Here is an 18,414-nt window from a genome sequence, read left to right as displayed (position 1 = left end):
TGTCTCGTCTCTTCAAGACCTCCAATAGTTTAGATGACTTTGGAGGTCACACTAAAGATCCATCTTTCTTTCTGTGAAGGAATTCACAATGGAAGCAAAGTGACACTCTCTAGTCAAAATACCTGGAATCCAGTCAAGCTATTTGGGTGTATGTTATGGATTGAATTGTGTCCCCTAAAAATATGTGTTGTAAATCCTAACCTCTATGCCTGTGGTTAAATCACACTGGGAAATGGGTTGTCTTTGTTATGTTCATGAGGCAGGATTAGTGTTGGATAAGTCTTGAGTCAATCAGTTACAAGATATAAAAGAAGCGGTTAAGCAAATAGAGATGGGGGAAGATAGATGTCATGCCACGTGGATATCTCCAAGGAACCAGGAAACAGAAGCCAAAGAGACAAGGAACTTCCCCCAGAGCTGACACAGAGAGGAAGGCATCCTCTAGAGCCAGTGTCCTAAATTCGGACTTCTAGCCTCCTAAACTGTGAGAAAATTAATTTCTGTTTGTTAAAGCCATCCTCTTGTGGTATTTCTGTTATAGCAGCACTAGATAACTAAGACAGCGTACAACGCTCTCAATTTGAAATCCAAGCTTAAAAGACTGCAAGTTTCAAAACAGAGACTGAAAGAATTACCTCTATCCTCATAGGAAGAGTTGGAACTCTGGACCTGGCCGCCTCTCCAGACCCCATCTAGTGATTTGGCCAATCCTCTGGTCTAGGACCAAGTTGTTAAACCTATAAAATGAGGGAATTGTGATTGAAAATCTTCTTGGTGTTAGGCAGGCTTGTGCTCTGAAAGAGACTGCTTTGTGGATAACAGACTGTTCCTCTTCCTCCCTGGAGGAAATCCTACCCCTATCCACTTTCCACTTTGCACTCCCATGTGCATTCTTCTTTCCTAAGCCACTGCTTTATTTCTCTTTGACTCTCATAAGGGGTTTTTACTGTATGGCAACCTTGGCTTTCCTGGTTCTTCACTCTTCCAAGAACCAGATATAGGTAGTATAGAAGTCCACTACAAAAGTATGGGTGAGCTTTGTTCTAGGGTAAAAACACCACAAAGTTTAGTGAGGAAAAAAGAAAGTTTTATTCGACATATATTCAAAAAGGCAAAAGTAGGAAATGGACAAGCATGCAGCCAGAACCATGTCTGTTCGACTCCAAGGAATGTTACAGAATGACCAGTATATATTAACATTACAAAATGGGCAAAACCATTGAAAGCTTCACCTTTTCACAGATTGGCTAGAAACTGCTAAATCACTGTGATTCTACGTTTTGGATTGTCTTTCTTAATTATCATTGGTACAGGTTCCAGTAAAACAATCAGGAGAGTCTTCATTCTTCCAACAAATCTTACTATTCACTAAATACTAATAGAAAAAGAGAAGAGTGGAAAGTATAGTGGGTCTTTTGTGCTCTGTTTTATTAGTTTATATGAAAGGTTCCCTAAAAGATGTTTTCCAGGATTGTCCTAGCTACTGTCTTTATACCTCAGGGCCTGGTTGATGTGACCTTGTGAGTCCAGGTCCAACTGGGTCACATTGTACATTGTAGAACAGGGAATAATGGCTCCAATATTATCTCCTAAATCAATTTCTCCAGAAAAAACATGGATTTTACCAGGCTAGGATTATGTGGAATAAAGCACAGAACACCACTGCCTTGTAAGAGCTTGAACCCACTACCTTCAGGTTAAGAGCCTGGTGCTCTACCAAGTAAAGTATCCAGGCTCCTGATAAGGAAGTTTCTGAAAACCATATCTAATTTAAAATATTGAGTTCCCTATTCCTATTTTTCTGCGAGTTTTCTTTTTTTTTTTTTTAAATATCATGATTGGGTGTCAAATTTTGTCAAATGCTTTTTCTGCTTGAGATCGATGTGATCATGTGATTTTTTTCCTTTGCCTGTTTATAAGTTGGATTGATTGATTTTATTATATTGGAACAGCCTTGCATTCCTGGAATAAACTCCAATAGGTCCTGGTACACAACTCTTTTTATGTGTTACTGAACCCTATTTGCTAATATTTTTTTAAGAAGTTTTGCAATTAGGTTTATTTTTTGGACTGTCTTTGTCTGGTTTTGGTATCAGAGTAATACCAGCTTCCTAAAATGCATTAGGAAGTATTCCCTCCTTTCCTCTTCTATTTTCTGGAAAAGACTGTGCAGACTTTGTGCTAATTCTTTAAATATTTGTTGGAATATTCCAATTAATCTTTCTGGACCTGGACTTTTTTTTTGAGTGGGGGGAGTTTTAAAATTACTAAATCAATTTCCTTAATAGTTATAGTGCTATTCAAAATACATATTCATATTGAGTGAGTAGTGGCAGTTTGTATTTTTTGAGGAATTGATCCATTTCAACTAAGTTGTCAAATTTATGTAACAGTGTTCATTGTATTTCCTTGTTATTCTTTTGTTATCTGCAGAGTGTAGAGTGATATCCCTTGTTTCATTCCTGATATCGATGCTTTATGTTTTCTTCCTTCTTTATTTTTTTTGTCAGTCTTGCTAGAAGTTTCTCTATTTCATTGATCTTTTCAAAGAACCAACTTATTGTTTCATTGATTTTTCTCTATTTTGTTTGTTTTTTATTTCATTTATTTCTGCTCTTATTTTTACTATTTGTTTCCTTCTGCTTGATTTGGGTTTATTTTGTTCTTCTCTTTCCTTTTCTTTTTTTTAGGTTCTTCAAGTGAGAGCTTAGATAATTGATTTGAGACTTTTTTCTTTTCTGCTGTATGCATTTAATGCTATAAAATTCTTTCTCAGTACTGCTTTAGTGCGTCCCACAGATTTGGACATGTTGTATTTTCATTTTTAATTCCTCAAGACTTCCTCTTCAATCCACAGATTATATAAAAGCGTGTTGCTTAGTTTCCAAGTTGGGAGATTTGTTTTATCTTTCTGTGACTAATTTTTAGTTTGATTCCACTGTGGTCAGAGAACCCACTCTGTATGATTCAATTCTTTTAATTTGGTTGAGGTTTGTTTGATGGCCCAGACTATATGCTCTATCTTGGTACAAGTTCCATGGGGATTTGAAAAGAATATGTATTCTACTCTTGTTTGGTGAAGGGTTATATAAATGTTGATCAGGGCTGTTGGCTGATGGAGTTTTTTAGTCTTTCTATATCTTTGCTGATTTTTTGTTTAGATGCTCTATCAATTATTAAAAGACAGGTGTTGAAATATCCAATTACAATTGGGGATTCATCTAGTTCTCCTTTCAGTTCAATTTTTGCTTCACATATTTTGCAGCTCTATTGTTTGGTGCATACATATTTAAGATTGCTATTCAGATAGTCCCTAACTTATGTCGTATTAGTGATACAACAGACCACACTTATGAGTTGCTTTTTTCACATCTTATCATTAGTAATATGTAGTACATACAATGTTGCAGTGCATAATTTGCTGATGTCATCGTATCTGTAAGTTTATATGTAATGTTTCAAACCCCAAAGACAAAGATTGAATATATAAAGATACTGATAATAAAAGACAATAATAATGAAATAAAAAATAAATAAATGAGGTGTTTGACTTACGTCAGAACTGACTTACCATGGAGTCATTGGAATGGAACCCTGTTGTAAGTTGGGGACTACCTGTAACTTTTTGGTGGATTGACCTTTTTATCATTGCATTATATCCCTCTCTGTCTTTGTTAATTTTTTTATTCTGAAGTTTACATTGTTTGAAATAAATATAGCCCCTCCTGTTTTCTTTTGATTAATGTTTGCTTGATATATCTTTTCAAAAATTCTCTTTAATTTCTGCCTGACTATATTGCTATATATTTGAAATGAGTTCCTTGTAGACAACATATAGAAGCAGTCCAGGGTTATGACCATCAGACTTACAGACAACCTATTTCACCCTCACCTTGAAATGCTTGACCCAAACCCTACTCAAAAGAAAATCTTTATTGCAATCACTTTTACTTACTGCATATGCAGCTTTTAAATCATTGAAAAGGCTTCCAGCTTTTCTTGCACTAAAGGAAGGCTAATAAGAACCATATGCATCTGTTTTGATTTACCTGCAAAGTCAACTTAAAGACACAGTTAGGAACAGATCTGTTTCATACACTGGGGACTGCCTATAGTCATGCCTTCCAAGTCACTGTGCCAATTTCTGTATTTTAATTAGTATATTTAGACCATTTACATTCAAAGTAATTATTGATTATTCCAGGCCTTAAGTTTGGCATTTTATTTTTTGTTTTCTGTTTGTACTTTCTCTCTCTTTTTTATTTCTTTTTTACTGTCTTTTTATGGGTTATTTAATTTTTTTAAAATTCCATTTTAATTTATAGAATTTTTGAGTATATCTCTTTGCATAGATTTTTTTAGTGGTATAATAGTATATATAGTATATGTATATTTATGTATGTCTGTAAGTATGTATGTATATATAAGTCACAGTGTACTGGTGTCATCATATTACTAGTTCAAGTTAAGCGTAGCAACCCGTTAAGACCTAAGGGTTGGGTTCTCTAGAAAAGCAAAACCACTAAAGCATATAAATATAAAACCAAATCCATTGCCATTGAGTTGATTCTTACTCGTAGTAACCCTATAGTACAGAGTAAAACTGCCCCATAGAGTTTCTAAGGAGCTCCTGGTGGATTTAAACATGCCAATATTTTGGTTAACAGCCATAGCACTTGACCATTATGCCACCAGGGTTTCCAGTATATGTGTAGACAGAGTTATATCAAGGAAATGCCTCATGTGGTTGTAGAGGCTGGAACTTCCCAAGTCCATGGGTCAGGCTGGAGGTTTCTCCTGATTCATGTAGCCATGGGCTGGCAAACTCAAGATTGGCAGGTCAGACTGAGGGCTCTTGCTCACAGGCTTTGAAGACCGACAAATCCCAAGATTGGCAGGCAAGATGGCAGGTAAACTGCTAGCTCAAGTCTGAAGAACCAGAGGTCTGACAAACAGGAGCCAGCTGCAGGATCCAGATGGAGCAAAAGCTTAAGAGCCTTGCTAGAGAGTCCACCTATACTGGATGCAGACCACATCCCCAAGGAAATTCCCTTTCAGCTGATTGGCTACTCACAGTAGATCCCATCATGGAGGTGATCACATTATATCAAATCTCATCATGAAAGTGATCACATCATCATACAACTGCCAAACTACATCATAACTGCCAAACCACTGAGAATCATGGCCCAGCCAAGTTGACACACAACCTTAATGATCACACAACCTCACCTCCCTTTTTTTTCCATTACTCTGCCTCATTTATAATATAATTGTTCTACTTTATATACATTTAGAGCCACATTAGATAGTTGTCTTAGTCATCTAGTGCTGCTGTAACAGAAATACCACAAGTGGATGGTTTTAAAGAAGAGAAGTTTATTTCCTCACAGTCAAAGTAGGCTAAAAGCCCAAATTCAGGGTGTCAGCTCCAGGGGAAGTCTTTCTCTCTCTGTCGGCCTTCTCATCAGTGTTCCCCCGGACTAGGAGCTTCTCGGTGCAGGGACCCCGTCCAAAGGACACGATCTGCTCCTGGCACTGCTTTCTTGATGGTATGAGGTCCCCCTGTCTTACTGCTCACTTCAGTCTTTTATATCTCAAGAGATTGCCTCAGGACACAATCCAGTCTTGTATAACAGGTCCTGCCTTACTAACACAACTGCCACCCATCCTCCCTCATTAACATCATAGAGGCAGGTTTACAACACACAGGAAAATCACACAGTACCAGGAATCATGGCCTAGCCAAATTGTTACACACATTTTTTGGGGGACATAATTCAAACCATGACATTAGTATTGCACTTTTTACCTCAACAATCAAATATAATTTAGGGAATTCAAGAGGAAAAGAAAAGCTTTCTGTATCTACTCATACTTTTGCTTTTTGTCCTCTTTTTTTTTCTTTGTGGATGTTCCAATTTTTTCTTTTAATATTTCCTTTATTTCTGGAGAACTTACTTTAGCCATTCTTTTAGTGTAGTTCTGCAGGTGGAAAATTTTCTTAGCTTTCCTTTTTCTGAGAATGCCTTGATTTCTCCTTCATTCCAAAAGAATTTTTTTTTTCCCTCGGTTCACTATTCTTTTGTTTCAGCACTTAAAAAATGTGCCTCTTAATTATTTCCTGCATGGTTTCTGATAAGACATTCACTGTCATTCAAATTGTTCTTTCCCATATAGGTAAGGTGTCATTTCTCTCACCGCTTTCAAGATCTCTTTTTGCTTTGCTTTGCTTTTAGAGTTCATATGTTTTGACATTCCCCCACCCCGTTCAACTGACAGAGGAACCTCTCCTCCAAAAACCACATAAAGATCCAAATCTCCAGGTCAGCAGCCTATAGAGTTTCAGACGTGGGTATTCCAGTGGTTAGAAAACAACTTCTTCACAAGTCTGTCTCTTAGGGCTGGCAAATTCATCATCTAAACATTCGAGAAAGCAAAAAGTAAACAAAGTTTCAATCAATGTACAAGCAGAACTATACAAACCTCTTTCTGTGCTCAGTGAAAGGATTATCCCTTTTCTAGCTCCCCAAATCCAAAATATTCCTAAATCCTGACTTTATCTTTTTCCTTGCTATTTCTACTTTTTGGCTTCCCTGTCTTTTTCCTCTGCATTACTGCAAGGTTTGTCTTTCTGCCTAGGGTGTGAGAAAACAGACTGTGGCTGGGCAAAATGCTACCATTTCCTTTTCTGTTCTGGCTCTCTTCAGATTTCTAGAGCTAAGAGTGGGAAGACAGGAGTGAAGGAGAGCTTGTAAGAGAAGTAACTAGGGCAAAATGAAAGTCTTCTTCCTAACAGAACTAATTAGAGTAAAATGAAAAACTGCCCCAATGGGGCCTTGAACTCTGGACCCTCAGATTAAAAATCTGATGCCCCACAGACTGCACTACCTAGTCCCCTCTGTCGTATGTTCCCTGAGTACTTAATTTAGAATCATTTATGTGGCTAATTAGTTTGTAGTTCACGGTCTCAAATAGTCTTCCTTGAATTCTCTACACTGCCAAAAGATTTTGTTTAACAGATACGTTATAATCGCTCTGAGCATTTCCCTTTTTCTCTCTTTGCCTTGTATCTCTTTAGCGTTTCAGAATCATAGCGACTACCCCTAGATAAAACACTGCCGAGTTTCAGACGACATGGCTAGACCCAGACAACTTCATTTCTTGCCAAGTGTTGTGATTTTTATCCCTTTTTCTCTTATTTCGCCACCTACATCTATTTTTCTCAAAGCAACACTCACGCTACTCTTCTTCGTATCTCTCTGCACAGTCTTGTACATCTTTCTTGCAGCCTTGGAAGGCAGAGGAGAAAAGAGTTGAAGGAGAGAGAATTTGAAGACCCACGAGAATGTTCCATAATGGTGGGCAAGCAAAGGAGCCTGGGTTTAATCTTCTGCATCTCTATGCTTCCTTTTCTTAATGATGCAAATTGTCTACCATGAGTGAATCACTCCTCCTTCTTTTCATATTCTTTCTAATCCTCCTCTTTCTTCTCCTTTTTCTCTTCCTTTTTCATGTCTTTATTCAGGGTTTGTTGCCACATCCAAAGGAAAAGGATAATTATCTTGATATTTTGTACATTAGGACATCCATCCATAATATAACCTAAGATAGTCTGTGACTTTGAGCTAAACCTGGAAAAAAAAAAAAAAAAAAAACTGTACAAGGAATCCAGGAACAAAAGGGGAAGTTTTGGTGTGAAGGAAAGTCTAAGCTCTCTGGGGAGGAAAGACAGCATGGGACATGGGAAACTAATATTGTTTACTTCTTCCAAATAATTTGGCACGTCTAAGAAACCAAGACTATGTGAAAACTGAGAGAATTTGTAGTTGCTTTACTTTAGGAATTTGTGGATTTCTCATCTCTCCTACCCTATGAATACATAAGGCATCTTTGGGGATGGGTCACACGAAATCACCTTGGATTGGTTTATGTGTCAATCCACAAGGAAGCTAGAGAAAAATTTTAAGGAAAATATCTGGGGGTTAGTATTTCAATGAGACAAGTGCCCCTCCAATCTATTTTGAATCTCTTCTCCCCACTTGAAGTAGCTTGGAAGTCACCAAACTGCACCTCAGCCATCAGGACCACTCTCCCAGGAAGGTTTGGGACCCACAAGCCTGGCCCACCTGCATATCAGGTGATTCTTCTACTTGTTGGTAGAAGATCAAGTTGTTAAAACTTATGTTCTGAATGAATTATAATAAAATATTTCCCTAATGTTAAAAGCTGACATTTCTGACAAGGAGAGCTCTTGTTTGAGATTTCAAACCTTTATCCCTGGAGCAACACCATCTAATCTTTGATACAGAAAAGGTCCCAACATACCAACCTATGGCACTCCTTCTCATGCTGTCATCTGTACCCTGTTATTGCAGAGTTTAGTTCTTGGCTCATATTTCTCCACCCAAGGGCCTCATTATTATCAATAACTTAGACCAGTAAGCCCTAGAAGAAATATGTCACTTCTGATCATCTCACAGTCTCACAGTTTATTAATTCTAAGTACTGAATTTTCAGAGCTTTCAGGTGATATTTGATTCCTTTTTTGAATGTTGTTACATTTTCTTCCAATTGCAAGGTTAAAAGTTTGAAAACAGAAACTGAATGCTCCCTAGCAACTCTTTCACTTTCAGATTGGACTATTCTTTTTTAGGGTATTGGTCATGAGGTCTGATGGATAAGGCCTCTGATTCCAGATCAGAAGATTGAAGTTTCCAGTCCCTACCTGGTCCCTTGTTTATTGTTGGGCAAGAAGTGGAAGCTTCTTGAATTGACTTCCAATGGCTGACTGCAGAGTTGTTGCAGGTGGTGGGGGTGGTGGTGGTGGTGGAATTTGGGTTAAATATCTCCTGTCAATAAACAAACCAAAAACTCACACCAAACCCTTTGCCAATGAGCTTGAGTAGATTCCGTAAAGATTAAACCTGCTGTGGTCCAGTGCATTCTACCCTATAGTACAGAGTAGAACTACCCCATATATATGGTTTCTAAGGCTGTAAATCTTTACAGAAGCCAACTGCCACATCTTTCTCCCTCAGAGTGGCTGGTGGGTTCGAACTGCAAAGCGCTTAACCACTGCACCACCAAGGCTTCTCAAAGATCTATAGTTAACATTAAAGAGTTTTGAAAACCTAAAATCAGCGGAGTCTCAAGAAGACACTGAGCAAACCTATGTACCCACTAATTGTCATCATACTAGGTTTGATCAATAACTTGCATTTTGTCATTGGCAGCAAACCACTAAAAGCACTGTGTAAAGAGTTGTTACTAATATTATAGTGACCTTGGTTTTCCTGGCTCACAGTCTTGCTCTAGGACTGGTGGCCAACAAAAAGATGTGAGGAGTAGAAGAGCCCACTGTAAATGATGGGTTAAGTTTCTCTGCAGAAAGCTAGGTTTCAAATGGCTTCTAACGAAAAGTTAGAAATACGTCTGTGCGTGGTGGTGATGGGGTTATTAATCCTGAATCTATACTCACACTGAGAGTATAATGCATACCGACTGAGCTATCCGAGCTCAGGGATCCAACTTTTCCTGAGAATTACGGTCGACTACTGCCTATGCGCAGTGGTTAAGAGCTTGGCTGCTTAACGAAAATGTCAGCACTTTCGATTCACCAGCCGCTCCCTGGAAACCCTGTGGGGCAGGTGGCTACGAGTCGGAATCGACTCGACCGCAACGGGTTTGGTTTTTTGGTATTATAACCATTCTTTCTGTCATTTGCCTCACTTTGTAAGCACAACACACGAATATTTGAGAAGCTCAAGACAAAAACTGCAGGCGGATCCCCGTCCTACATTCAACGTTGCTCTCTATCACCACCAACGGAATTCTTTCGGCTCTCTCAGAAGTTCCCAATATCCGGGCTTCTGCACCGCAAACAAAAACAATCTCATGTGCGCGCTCTAAAGTGCGCAGTTTGTCAATCCTGTGACTGAAAGACCAGCTCCAAATTCTAATAGCCACAGTCTCGGATGAAACGAGCTGGAGTTTTCTGCAGAATAAATGATCTCAGCTCACTTTCCTTAGAGAGAGACTTCTTGCTACCTGTGAACTTAAAGGAAGCGCAAGAGAGCTCAGAAACGTTCTACCTCCTCAACGATCCAGAATCCTTTGCATCCACAGAGATCTAGGTTCAAACCCTCTTTCACCCACTTCTCTTCTTTTTTCTCATTTATGCAGCAGCCGTCTTCCTTCCCAGCATCTGCAGCCTCCCTTTCCTCATGACTCGACAAATCACTCTGCCCCCTCCTACTCACCTTTCCCTTCTCATTTTCTTTGTGTCCACTGCCCCTCTTCCTGGATGAAGTTCCCCCAGGTTCCTTATTCCTCATTAAAATTTCTAGGCCAGTGGTTCCCAAACCTACCTGATGATAAGAATTACCTGGGGACAATTCTGAACTATATAAATTTATGCCCCGACCTTATTTCAATCCTATCAGGAGATGGGCAGTGGACCTAGGAATCCATATTTTTGTAGCATTCTCAGCTATTATTCCCAAGCTTTGGAGCCACTGAAATTCACCCTATAGCATTTATGACCCATATGTCTTTGTGTTGGAGGATCATTAGTGTTTATTATATTACCTTTTAATATCTTTCTGCCCTTGACGGCCAGGTTTAGCTACTTGCCCTGCACGAGCTGAGCCTCAGTCAGGTTTTGCTGAGCTGGAAGAGAGGTTATCTGTGTCATGAAGGAACCAGAGAGCTGATATAAGTGTTTTTCCTTTCTTCAAGAAGGTATGGACCTCACACAGGCAAGTAAGAACCAGAATAAAACTTACAAGAGAGAAGATAAAATGATTCAGGACTACAGGCAGTCCCAGGGTTATGAATTAGGTACAACCCATAATTACGAACCAACCCCTGTAAAGACTGTTGCATTAAAATTTTGATGTACATAATAACAAATGGACTCTACTTTGCGATGTGCATCAAAACATTTTATTATTACAGTATTACTATGTTTAAGATGTTTTAGTGCATCTGGAAGTGTTTCTGTAATTTTTTTATGCATAGAAAGGTACACTACATACCGTACTATATACTAAGACAAACATTTGACTGACATTAGATGTGAAGGTACCTAACTGTTCCAATGTATGTACAAATTAGATTAAAAGATATTCTTAGGAACTGAACTCATTCGTAATCTGAGGACTGCCTGTATGTAATAAGACATTTGCACAATGTCCAAATCATGTAATGTCCTATTTCACAGAATGTATTGTGGACAATAAGCAACGTATGACTGTACCACAAAGTAGGTGACTTTAAACAACAGACATTTATTATCTCACAGTTCCAAAGGCTTGTAGTCCAAATTCAGGGTGTCAAAAACTCATTGCTATCAAGTGGATTCTGATTCATAGTTGACTAAAAGAGACCCTATAGGACAGAGTAGAACTGCCCCATAGGTTTCCAAGGCTGTAGTCTTTACAGAAGGAACCCAGGTGGTGCAGTGGTTAAGAGCTCAGCTGGTTGTTCAAACCCACAGGCAGCTCAGCTGGATAAAGATGTGGCAGTTTGCTTCCATAAATATTTACGGCCTTGGAAACCCTGTGGGGCAGTTCTACTCTGTCCTATAAGGTCGCTGTGAGTCAGAATCCTCTTGACTGCAATGGGAGTTTTAATCTTTTTTTTTGTTTTTGTTTTTTATTGTTGTACTTTAAGTGAAAGTTTACAATTCAAGTTAGTCTCTCATACAAAAATTTATACATACATTGTTATGTGACCCTCATTGCTCTCCTGATACTGTGACAGCACATTCCTCCTTTCCACCCTGGATTTCCTGTGTCCATTCAACCAGCTCCTGACCCTCTCTGCCTTCTCATCTCACCTCCAGACAGGAGCTGCCCATTTAGTCTCATGTATCTACTTGAGCTAAGAAGTACACTCTTCATAAGTATGATTTTATGTCCCATAGTCCAGTCTAATCATTGTCTAAAGAGTTGGCCTCAGGAATGGTTTTAGTTCTGGGTTGACAGAGGGCCTGGGAGCCATGCTTTCTGGAGATCCTCCAGTCTCAGTCAGACCATTAAATCTGGTCTTCTTACTAAAATTTGAATTCTGCACCCCACTTTTCTCCTGCTCCATTGGGGACTCTCTGTTGTGTTCCTTGTCAGGGCAGTCATTGGTGGTAGCTGGGCACCATCTAGTTCTTCTGGTCTTAGGCTGATGCAGTCTCAGGTTTTTATGTGGCCCTTTCTCTCTCTAGGGCTAATGCTTTCCTTGTGACTTTGGAGTTCTTCATTCTCCCTTACTCCAGGTGAGTTGGGACAAATTGATGCATCTTAGATGGCTGCTCGCTAACTTTTAAGACCCCAGACGCCACTCACCAAAGTGGGGTGCACGAGATTTTTGTAATAAATTTTGTTATGCCAATTGAACTAGATGTCCCCTGAAACCATGGTCCCCAGACCCTTGCCCCTGCTACTCTGTCCCTCAAAGTGTTTGGCTGTATTTAGGAAACTTCTTAGCTTTGGTTTAGTCCAGTTGTGCTGACTTCCCCTGTAGTGTGTGTTGTCTTTCACTTCACCTGAGATAATGCCTGTCTACTATCTAGTTAGTGAATAACCCTCTCCATCCCTCCCCACCCTAGTAACCATCAAATAATGTTTTCTTCTGTGTTTAGATCTTTTCTTGAGTTCTTATAATAGTGGTATTATACAATATTTGTCCTTTTGTGACTGAAGTCACTCAGTGTAATGCCTTCCAGATTCCTCCATGTTATGTTTCACAGATTCATTGTCATTCTTTATTGTTGTGTAGTATGCCATTGTGTCATAGGAAGTTTTAATCTTTATGGAAGCAAACTGCCACATCTTTTTCCCCCAGAGTGGCTGGTGGGTTCCAACCACTGATCTTTTGGTTAACAGCTGAGTGCTTAACCACTGTGCCACCAAGGCTCCTTTCAGGGTGTCATCAAGACTATGTTTTTATAGAGGCTCTAGGAGAAGATCCTTTTTTGTTTCTTCCAGGTTCTGGTAGTCCCAGGTGTTCCTTGGGTTACAACTGCAGCATAACTCCATGGCCATCTTCCCTCTGTCTATGTCTCTGCCTCTTCTCTTCTTTTATAAGGATACCACTCAGATGGGATTAGGACCCACCCTAATCCAATATGACGTCTTGTTAGTTTATCTGATAACATCTTCAAAGACCCTACTTGCAAACAAGATCACATTCACAGATACTGGGAGTTAAGGCTTCAACATATCTTTTTTGGGGTACCCAATTCATTCCATAACACTACTGTATGTATATACCATAGATTATTCAAACAATCCCCGGTTAATGGCCATGTGGTTTATTTTTAGACTTTTTCTATTAAAATTTTAAAAAGATTACCCATAATCATATTTCATTTTCTTTTTTTACCCATATGTTTTGCAGTTGATTGCTGGATGCTAGAATAAATTAAAATAACATTTTCTAGCTACACCTGTGTAAGTTTTCAATCTGTGCATATCACATAGTAGAAGCTCAATAAATATATGTTGGAGAAAAAGAACTGGTATAATTTAATGCAAAAACTTACATGAAAAGTTAGTTAGGGCATATCACTTTTCTTTTGGGAATAAGAATTCTGCAGCCACAACTGCTTTTGATTAATAGAACTAGAACTTACAGTGCAGCAAGTGCGGTAGAGAATTTAGGGGTAGTGGGGGATAGAGAGGAGATTGGTTTTCCATAGAGCAGAAAAAAACCAAGGCCCCACTAGGACTGGAACCCATGATCTGCTATTTACAAGACAAGCGTTTTAACCGTCTAAGCCATGATGCTCATACAGATGCATGGCTTAGTACTGGTTCCGTACTGTCGGATTAGATGAAATATTCTTGCTACAAAATCTAAAGGATCCAGGGCAGTTTACCGTGAGAATATGGGCAAACTCCAAGAAGACATTTTGCTAACTCACATGTGCTGTGGAACTAATAAAGCAGGAAAAGTTTTGGGCAGCTTGAGTGTCAGGGCCAATAATTCAGTTAGTCCAAGGATAACCCTTAGTAGAAGTCGAAGTAGCCCAATCATTCCAAATGGGATTTAGGTTTCTAAGAACAAATTTGCTGTTACTGCTCCTCATCTTTTGTAACTTAAATTCTTCATTTGAATGCCCTAAGGGAAGGCCCGTAACAAAGGAATTCCACTGAGAGACTCAGGCTGCCAAGCAAGCATCACTTGCACCCACAGCAAGCAGTGATTTGGAGGGGAGGGAACAGGAGAGAAGGCTGGAAGGGTATAATTCAGCTACAGAGTCTCCCTTAAAACCCTCACTCCCTTAAAATCCCGCAATACCAAAATCGAGCGCGATAATGACTCTAATCAGAAAACAAGAGGTGTAGAGCCTCTTGGGGGAAGGGGGAGGCAAAGTGGGGCCTGCTGGCCACACGGAATTCCTGGATCCAGCTACAGTCTTCCTAAAGTAAAGAGACTTATGGCTCCAGCGAAACCCCGCTGTTTCCTCTAGTCACTTAAAGCTGGTTTCAAGCATAGGTCATCGACTCACAAAGAAAGTAACGTCTTCTCATCACTAACTTGGCCCTTGCACCCTGTAGTGACCCTCGCCCTCTCCCCCTGTTGCATCCCCGAGCTGGCTGGCTGTGAACCTGACCGTGCCCCCCGAGAAGGTCCCGAGCGGGATTGTAGAAGGGCTGTGGGAGTCGAGGTGAGGTTACGGGCCTCCGGGCCCCGAGGACAGGCAGGGACTGAAACGCCTGAGGGGATGAGCGGGGGAGGCAGACAGGGGAGGGGAGACCCAGGGACCCCGCCCAGACCTCGTTGTGGGTGTGACAGCTGGTAGGACACGTCCTCTCAGGGCCGGGGAAGACTCCAAGACAGGCGTCAATTGCAAACTGATGCTGGCTCTGAGATCTGGGAATTAAGACAGACCACACATTGAGCAAAAACTGGAAGATCTGTTTGCACAACAAGGAAACTCTCTCACACACGCATACATATACACACAACACATGCACTCACACACAACCATGACTCGATTTCCAGGTGAGTGAGGAGGGAGCTCCTCTGTTCTCTGGTTGTGGACATAAAGAATAACTTCCTGTTGCCCACCCCGACCCCAGACGCAGCTAATGAGAGACTTCACCTCCGCCTGACCAGGGTCCTTGCGCCGCGTCTGCCGTGTGATTTTTAATAATTTTCTGAAGATGAATTTTTTTTCTCTCTTTGAGTTTAATGGATTTTATTATTTAGCTGTCTTTACACTTTATATCTCGGTATCATAAAGAGACAGCAAAGGAGGCAAACTCAGGTCTCCAGTGTCCCTGCTTGACAAACCAAAACCCAAACTCTTTGCTGCCTGGAAAACTGTAAAAGTCTCATTCCTGACTCTCCCACAACCTTCCCAGTCCCCCAATTCCTCCTTGCACAGCAAACATAGTTTCTTGGGGATATTATTTGCTCCATTTTTTATACAAATAAGGAAATTGCAAACCATTCTAGGGCGTCTTGGCTTTTTCACTTCAGGTATCTTGTAGTGATTTCCAAATCAGTAGAGAAAAAGCTTCTTCTTTCTTTGCATGACAGCATAGAATTCATTTTATGGGTATGTCATAATATGTATCTTGCCCATACAAACATGCTGCAATAAGTAATATTCCCTATCTTACATTTCAAATGTGTGTGAGTAGTTTCTATACGTGGAATTGCTAAAGCATGGTATGTGATGTGCGATGGTGATTCTGTTGGATCTTGCCTAATAATCGTTCCCGTCAGCATGCCACAATGGTCTGGCTTCCCACACTATTGCAACCACTTTGTATTCTAATTCAATAATGACAATAACAATAATAACAAACCCACTGTCTTCTAGTGGGTTAATTCTGACTCAGGGTGACCCCATGTGTTACAGAGTAGAACTGCTCCACAGGGTTTTCTTGGCTGTAATGTTCACGGAGGCAGATTGTCAGGCCTTTCTTCATCAGTGCCACCGTGTGGGTTCAAACCACTAACCTTTAGGTTAGTAGTCGAGCGCAAAACATTTTTGTCACCAAGAGGCCTTTATATCAACAAAAACAAAAACAAACAAAAAATCCAAAAAAATTAAGTCAATTCCATGGGTAAACAACACTTTCAGATATTAACAGAGAGTAAACAAGCCATTGTTAGGCCACCTGGATCCTATTAGATCCAGTGGAGCCACCTAGAAATTGGAAATAAATAACTATTTAAGACTCCACTTAAAATTGATGTAGCAACATGAAAAGTACAGATAAATGATGTTGGGCAAACTGGGTAGCCATCCAGGAAAATAAAAGCTTACATCAATATGTCTCCAGTGATAAATAAATTCTAAATAGAAATAAAATTTAAAAGTAAAAAATGAAAAATAAAACCAAATATAATTACTGGGAATGTGAGGACAGAAAGTTTACATAACTTTGGGGTAGAGAAGCACTTTTTACACAAAACTTAAAAACAATGAAATTTTGACATAATTCACTACATGAGAAAAATTCCTCCTGAATACACCCCCATTCTCTTAAAAAAACGAGACAAAACAAAACAACAATAACCAAAAACCCAAACAAACAAAAAATGTACAAGTGAAGTGAAAAAAATGAATAAAATATGGAGAACATATTTGTAATTTCCCTAATAGGTAATTGGAAAATATTAATTTCCCTAATATGTAATATGCAATACAGTAGATTTGGAAAATATGAAATGTGGAAAAAATAATAGATTCCTATTGGCTTATTTGTCCCTGGGTGGTGCAAATGGTTAATTGGCTGAGCTGTTAACCAGAAGAATGGAAGTTGGAGTCTACCCATAGGCACCTCAGAAGAAAAGCCTGGTAATCTACTTCTGAAAAATCAGTCATTGAAAATCCTATGGAATACTCGCCTTCTCTGCTATACACAACATTCAAAAACGAGACGAGTTGTTCATTTTGGCATAGCATTAGATAATGAAGTGAATCTGGCATTGAAACGGACTTGGGTTTTATCAATGGGCTTAGACTCTGAAAAGAAGTGCTATGTCACATGATTCCATTTTCAGATTAAGCAAGAAAGCCAAAGGGGAACGATCATTCGCGGTTCTCTTGGCTAAGGGGCGAGACCCACGTTGCCCCAGAGGCTTCCAGTAGAGGAAAAAGAAGGGGAAACTGAAACCCAGCCCAGTCGCCCTACTTGTTTTATTATGTGGAGGCTGTTTCAAAGGCTCTGACTGTGTGATTAAAACCTTAGCAATTGGTAGTTCGTATTCATTGGTGTTTTAAACTAGAACCTTCCAACCCAGCTATTCCAACCACAGAGCCTATTAAAACAACCCTGCAAAAAGAAACAAGAAAAAGAAACCCTATGTAGCACAGTTCAACTTTGACACACACGAAGTCTCCATGAGTCAGAGTTTATTCCACGGCAACTGGATGGATGTTGGCTTGTTTATGCAAATAATATTCCTTGCAGGTAACCCCAGACTAATACAGTTGCCCGGGTAGGCAGAATCCTGTGCAGGTGGGATGCGGAGGGGAGGTGGTTGGAAGGGGAAGATTTTCACTGTGTATAAACTCTTATGTTTCTGTAATTTGGAAATATATGAGTTATATTTGTTTCAATATAAACATTTTGAAAAACAAAGATTTACCATTGGACACGAAATACTGTTCTTAGATATAAAGAATAGACAGAAATGACAATAATCTCACTTTCTTAAAAAAAAAAAACAAAAAAAAAAAACTTAATTGATATTCAGAGGGCGCCCTGGTCGAGAGCTTGGCTGCCAACCAGCAGTTCGAATCCACCAGCCTCTCTTTGGAAACTCTGGGGCAGTTCCACTCTGTCCTATATAGGCTCGCTACAAGTAGGGATTCGACTCGACGGCTACTGGTTAGGTTTTTGCGAAGTCCGTTCTCGGATTAATTTACAATAAAGCTGACAGCAGTGGGACTCGAGCCCTTGTCCCCGTAGAAACTGGCGCCTTAATTCAGCACCTTAGACCGCTCTGCCGCACTACTGTACACAGTGGTTTGTTTCAAATCATAATGTTTACAAAGATACAAGATTGTTTTCCACCACGTTATTCTTTTCCTAGAACATTTCTACACAGTGGTTGTCCAAAACACCGTTAAATAACAACTAAAATTTATTACGTGCCAGGCACTGTCCTTACATTTACTATCATTCAGTCCTCTAAACTGCCTCAAAGATAGGAACTTTTACTATGATGTCCATTTTCCTGATGGAGATTATGAGGCACAGAGATGATAAGTAACTTGCTGAATGTCACCCAGCAGTAAGTGATGTTTAAAGCGGTGGTGGAAAACTTTACTCTGTTGTATATTTATTTACTCAAGGGTAAAATCCTGAAATGATTTTGATCAAGGCTAGCATGACAAAGAGCAACAGCAAACTTATGTATGACGTAGCACCAATTCCTTTCAGGGCATGG

This window comes from Trichechus manatus, unplaced genomic scaffold, assembly GCF_000243295.1.
Source record: "Trichechus manatus latirostris isolate Lorelei unplaced genomic scaffold, TriManLat1.0 scaffold00180, whole genome shotgun sequence".
NCBI lineage: Eukaryota > Metazoa > Chordata > Mammalia > Sirenia > Trichechidae > Trichechus > Trichechus manatus.
Note: the sequence above shows the minus strand (reverse complement) of the source record.